Raw genomic sequence first — 5,592 nt, forward strand, 5'->3', positions numbered from 1 at the left:
CTATGTTTTACTTGCAGACAACTACAGTTTAAAGAATTAACATTCACTCCTACCTTCGCTAAATTTCAGGCTTTTAGTAAAAACATGTTTATTGACTAACTTCTCATAGGAAACAAAATGAGCCGGTGTTACCATGCGTTAGTCATCAAAAACTGTCATTCAAGGTAAGTGCAAACAGAAAATCCACTTGACATTTCAGAATGGAAAAAAAATAAAGGCACATTATACAAAAGGAATGTGAATCCAACTCTGTAATGACAACAAAACAAGAAGTCACAGAAGCATGTTTATTAATATTTTAACAAGCTCTTAAGGCTGGCCTTTCCCGGGACCCCCAGACAACTGAGTTAGGCCTATTGAAACGTAAGGCCAGCTACATGTACAGTCTGATGGCTGAAGAGTTGTTCTTGAATCTATTTGCAAGAGTAAAAGACAATTTAGAGGCCAGGAAGCCTAGTTATAATATTTCTGATTAAATATCACTTGTTTATCAAACCCTCTTAAAATGAAATCCAGAATGGAAGCGGAAGATACACAGGGGAAGATTTTCACAGTTCCCAATCAAGTACATTTTTCATACTTATTTTAACACAAATTTATTTGTGCACTCAAAAATACACGTTCACATTTGGCTGCCAGTAAAGTGTTTTTCTGTACATAGTAAAATGTAATTCAGGACCTCCAAGGTGTTGTGTAAAACTTAAACTTCTGTGCTTCATTTTATATCCTTGCCTCTCCCATCTATTTACCTTCTAGAAATAATGGCTTGCTTTAAACACAGCAACACTTGATCTGAGCAGGTCGCAATCATGTTACCAACTGCACAGACTCACTAAAGGGTAGAAACTCATAAGCCTTCTGTGAGGAACACTGAATAGCTCTCTCAATCAAGGCCTCAGAGGTTAAAAAAGAAAAAAGGATTTCCCAGTTTAGCTAGGGGGTTGTAAAACTGTAAACTGACTAGCAGCGTCACACAGGCATCCAGACATTATTATTCTCAATTATTTTTTTTCTAATATCAGAGTTATTAAAATACTCCCTCTTATTTGGATTGCCTGAGCAACACAGACCTTCAGCAACCAAAGCTACTTTCCTTTTTTACCCCAACAGTATTATTTTTCTTTGCATAGCAGGCTTATTAAGGTGGCCGCCTAATGCAAAGAGCAGAATGTTGTTCGCTGTTATTAAATGCTCATTAAATTTTATCCTCAAATAGAGTACAAATTACTGTGCAAAAGCACCAAACATTATCAGTCTACCAGCTAAAGGCCTGTATCATCTCTTACCTGAGACAAAAACCTTTTAACTTACTACCTCCAAGGTAAGGATCCTGGCCAAGAAATTCAAGTTAAGAATGAATACATTCAGAATGACTGCCTACTGCCAGTAGCTTTTTTTTTTTTTTTTGTCATTAGGATGGCCATAAAGTTTTTAAATATGACAACGGGGATATCCTTCTCAAATAAATTACTTCCCCTGAATAAATCCTTTAGAAAAACCCTGCTATTGGCAGCTTGGGTTCTAAAGGATGAGTTCTTTTGCACTTGAAAGGGTTAAGTGCCTGCAAGGCCAAAGGCACCAGACAAACTGCAAGAAAAAGGTTGCTTTCCTCAGCTCCTCAGCTCTGAAAGGTTTCTAGCAAATACCAAATACTTGTTGATGTGTTCACAAGCAGGATTGTCAGCCTCCTTTCACGGTCTGGGGAGATGTATTTACATACTGCACCCAGTAAGCACAGCTTGTTGGTCTCCTTTATAAAAGTTGAGTAGCTAGAAGCCTCATTCAGCGTCTCCCATCCGAAGTGACAAAAAGAAGATGCGGCTGAAATAGTAAAGAGTCTCTCATCTGGTTGGGGCAGCACAAACACTGTGCATCAAACACTTGGGAGTAGTCCAGGCACAGACAAACCCACCTGAATGGACGGGAGAACACTGTCTGTTGCCATGGCAGCCTGATCTAATTACACGAGTGATCAGGGATGGAGTAAGTGCACCGAAAACCTACACCCGCTGACAGGTATCTACGAGATGAGAAAGGCAGGCAGGCGGAAGGTTCAGGCGAGCCCTTCGACCTCTGCTTTCTGTAGAAGGTGGCACTCAAGCCCATTTATCTGTGGAGCTGCTAAAATATTGACTGATGCAGGCACAGTTAGAGGGCAATCAGAGGAGATTAAATGCCATAGCATTAGCCCTTACAGTGCAATCCTTTTCCAAGAGTTCATGTGCAGGGTTTTCTCATCCTTCTCTCTGGTGGTTTCTTCAGGAAGACGCTCCATTCCAAAAAAAGCTCAAGTGTCAAACTACCCTCGTCCACCAAATAAACCACAAGGTGGGCTTAAGACGGGGGCTTCCAGGAACTGCAGGGTTCCTCAGAAACCCAAATGAGATGGCTTAGCTAACACGGTCGAAAAAGTAACTAGCTGTGCCTAAAAATAACCCATCAAGTACCCGCTGCTGCGAGCGATATGTAACGATGATGTTTAAATATTAAGAACAGCCTGCATTATAAAACACAAATGTCATTGAGATGTGACTACGAGATTGCCAAAGGAGAACTTATTTGCATACACACATTCCCGTGCAAGCGCCAGGATGTGCAAGGAGCATGCCACTCTAAGCCATTCGTTTTTATTCTGTGGGTGTAATAGGGTCTTCTAATTTTGCTAATTGTATCCTGTGGCTCTCACAGGGAAGCTAAGAATCTCTTCGGGGACAGAACCAGTTCGGAGGAGTCCCTACTGCACAGCATACGGTAAACAAAATAAAAATAGCTTGCCATTCTCCTTAGCCACATCGCGCATTATATAACCAGCTTCCGACTGGCTTTCTGTGTGTGTGTGCCTTACTACTCTTCAGCAATTTCCCAATCTCTCGAAGTATTTATATTACCCTCTTATCTGTAGGATTATATACCAAGAAAGCAAAACAAAACAGAGCAGCCTCGGGACTGAACTGAACCCCACTAGTCCTTAGAAACTGATTTTTTGTTGTTGTTGTTTGTTTTCTGGCAGGATCTCCACCACCACCCTACTTCCACCCCCCACTAAGGTTCTTGCTCAATCTCCCTAGAAAACCTGAATTGTTCCATCGCTTCCAGTCAGCCCCCTACGTGGTCTGAAATAAAATGAAAGCACCAGCCGCGGAGTTTAGGAAGGCGGCCTGAGGGCGGGGGTGGCCGAGGAGGGGTCAGGGCGCTGCGGAGTCAGCCCAGCGGCCACGGCGGGGCCCCCTCCCCACCGCGATGGCCCGGCCGCCCCCTCCCCCGCGGGCGCACGCACACACACACACACACACACACACACGCACTCACACACTCACGCCGCGCTCCGCCGCCGCCTCACCTCTCGCTCCGCCCGGCCGGCCCCCTGCCCTGCCCCCTGCGGGACCGGCCTGCGCGCAGCGCTGGAACCACGTAGGAGGCGGCGGCGGCCGCGGGAGTGGCGGAGTCTCCGGCCCGGCCCAGAGTGAGCGAGCAGCGGGGCTCCGGGCGCATCCCAGCGCCCGCAGCGCCTCCTCCGCCGCCGCCGCCTCCCCCCTCCCCTCCTCCCGGCTTCATTCACCCTCCCAGCAGCCGCGCAGCCGCTCACTCCCGGCGCGGGCAGGGTAGCGTCTGCCGCGGCTTCCCGGCTCCGGCCGCGGGCGCTGGCGGGGGCGCCGGCCCGGGCTGGGGCGCTCGCGGGCTCCCGGCTCCGGGCGGCGGCGGCGGCTGCACATGATCAGGAAGCGGCCGTACCAACAGGGCGGCGGCGGCGGCGGCGGCGGTAGCCGCCCGAGCCGCCACCGCTACTCCGGCCGCGCTCCCGGCACCGCTCGCCCGTTCCCCCCGTGCCCACCTCCCTTGGTGCCCCCCGCGATCCCACCGCCCGGCGGCGCGCGCAAACTCCCGGCCGGGCCGCGGGCGCAGACCCTCCCGGTCCGCCGTCGCGCGCCGGCCCAGGCCGGCCTCCACGGGGAGACCCCCGCCCCGGGGTCTCCGGGGCCAAGAGGCCCCCGCGGTAAAGCCAGCCCTCTTCCAGATCCGCTCGCTCTTGCCGCCCTCTGCGAAGAGAGGAGTGAGGAGGGGGCGGCAGGAGGGGGCAGCGCGACCCCCGACCGCCGCCTTTCCCCTACGCAACCTCCTGGGAAGAGGACACGGCTCTCCCCACTGGCGATCGGACCGGCAGCCGCCGTAGTGGGGAGCCGCCGCGGATCTCCCCGCCCGCCCGCCCGCGCCCCCCGCCCGGGCGCGCCCCCTTGCCCGGCGGGCGCCCACCCTGCCCCTGCACACCACCCTCCTGCCGGTCGTCTCAGCGCCCACAGCTGGGGAAGTCGGCCCGGGAGGCTGGAGCCGGGGAAGGGTGTATGTACACACACACACACACACACACACACCACAACACAACACGACGCGTCGATTTCCTTCGCTCTTCTTCCAGCTGTTTTCCGTGCCGCCGAATGGGGTTTGGGGTTTGTTTGCTGGTTGTTGCTTTTGCCCCTCTCGGGAGAGCGGGGTAGGGGGGGATCTTGATCTAAATCAAGGGAGAAGGAGATGGGGGGAGGGGGGAGAGAAAGAATCAGAGGAGGAAAAAAAAATAGCCACTTACTGTAAAGTGTAAATGGATCTGGGGTTGCGTGGGGAAGGGGGGGCAGAGGGAGAGAAACAGTGTCTTGCGGCTGCTGTAGCTCTGGCTGCTGCTCCACGGGGCTTGTTTTGGATCCCCCTGCAGTGAAACAGGTCCTGTACGGCTCCGCCACTGTAGTAGAAATGATGTCTGCGGTATACTCTGCTCTCTCCTCCTCCTCCCCCCCTCTCCTCCCTCCCTCCTCCCTCCTCCCTCCGCCCGCCCTCCCTCGCGCTCTCTCGCGCTCGCTCGCTTGCTCGCTCCAGTATGTAAATGTGTAATAGAAGCCAAATATGGAGCAGTTGGCTGCCGCCGCCGCAGCTCAAGGATCCGACTTCGGGGGGGTTGGGGGGGCCACCCTCCGGCGGGGCGGCGGGGCGAGCCGCTCTGAGCACCGAGAGCGCACGGCGCGGCCGCCGGCCGGCGCCCTTAACCCTTGGGTGCGCGCATCTCCGGGCCCGGCAGTCCCCCCGGGGAGGCGGGCGCGTTTCCCCGAGACCCGCTCGGGATTGGGGGTGGGGGTGGGGGACGCGGGGCGGGAGCGGTGACCGGGACCGGAGGGGACAGTTCTTCCAGGTTTGGGAAAGGGGCGGGGAGCTGAAACGATGAGGTAATTGGAGCGGTGACCGGTCGGTCCTCGCGCGCCTCCTCGGGTCCCTGCATCGAGTTGTGAAGGCACAGGCTGGGTGCAACTCAGACACCCTGGAGGGACTCTCCGAGGGGTGCCGGACTCCAAACCAGAACCCGTGAAGTCCCCTCTGGGGAAGGAGAAGTGGGCCGGTTCCGATCCCGACGTTCCCTTCGTCCCAGGCGTGCGGAGAAGCGTCTTAAGAGGGCTGACTCCGACCTTCACGCACGTTAACCCTCAAACCGGTTTAGCCTCGGCGTTTTGGAACCCAGCCCACCAAGCCGCGGGGATCGCCTTGGCGGGCAACTCAGGAAAGTTTTAAGGGTCCTCCCCCACAACCCCCCGTCTGCACGTGCACCCTCAC

General features: G+C 54.2%; 1 protein-coding gene across 6 annotated transcripts in view; it reads right to left on the bottom strand.

The window, feature by feature from the left end:
• ATXN1 (ataxin 1) overlaps positions 1-5,592 on the bottom strand; it is a 421,786-nt gene that overhangs the window by 415,053 nt on the left and 1,141 nt on the right. For 3 of the 6 annotated variants that reach the window (XM_018038750.1, XM_018038743.1, XM_018038744.1), the window contains exon 1: positions 4,583-4,780. The gene's annotated coding sequence lies outside the window, so the exon portion shown is untranslated. Of the gene's footprint in view, positions 1-2,195; positions 3,245-3,340; positions 3,602-4,582; positions 4,781-5,592 lie in introns of those variants that run through there. The other 3 variants (XM_018038742.1, XM_018038745.1, XM_018038746.1) reach the window with 3 other exon arrangements.

The sequence above is a fragment of the Capra hircus genome, chromosome 23 (assembly GCF_001704415.2).
Source record: "Capra hircus breed San Clemente chromosome 23, ASM170441v1, whole genome shotgun sequence".
Classification (NCBI taxonomy): Eukaryota; Metazoa; Chordata; class Mammalia; order Artiodactyla; family Bovidae; genus Capra; species Capra hircus.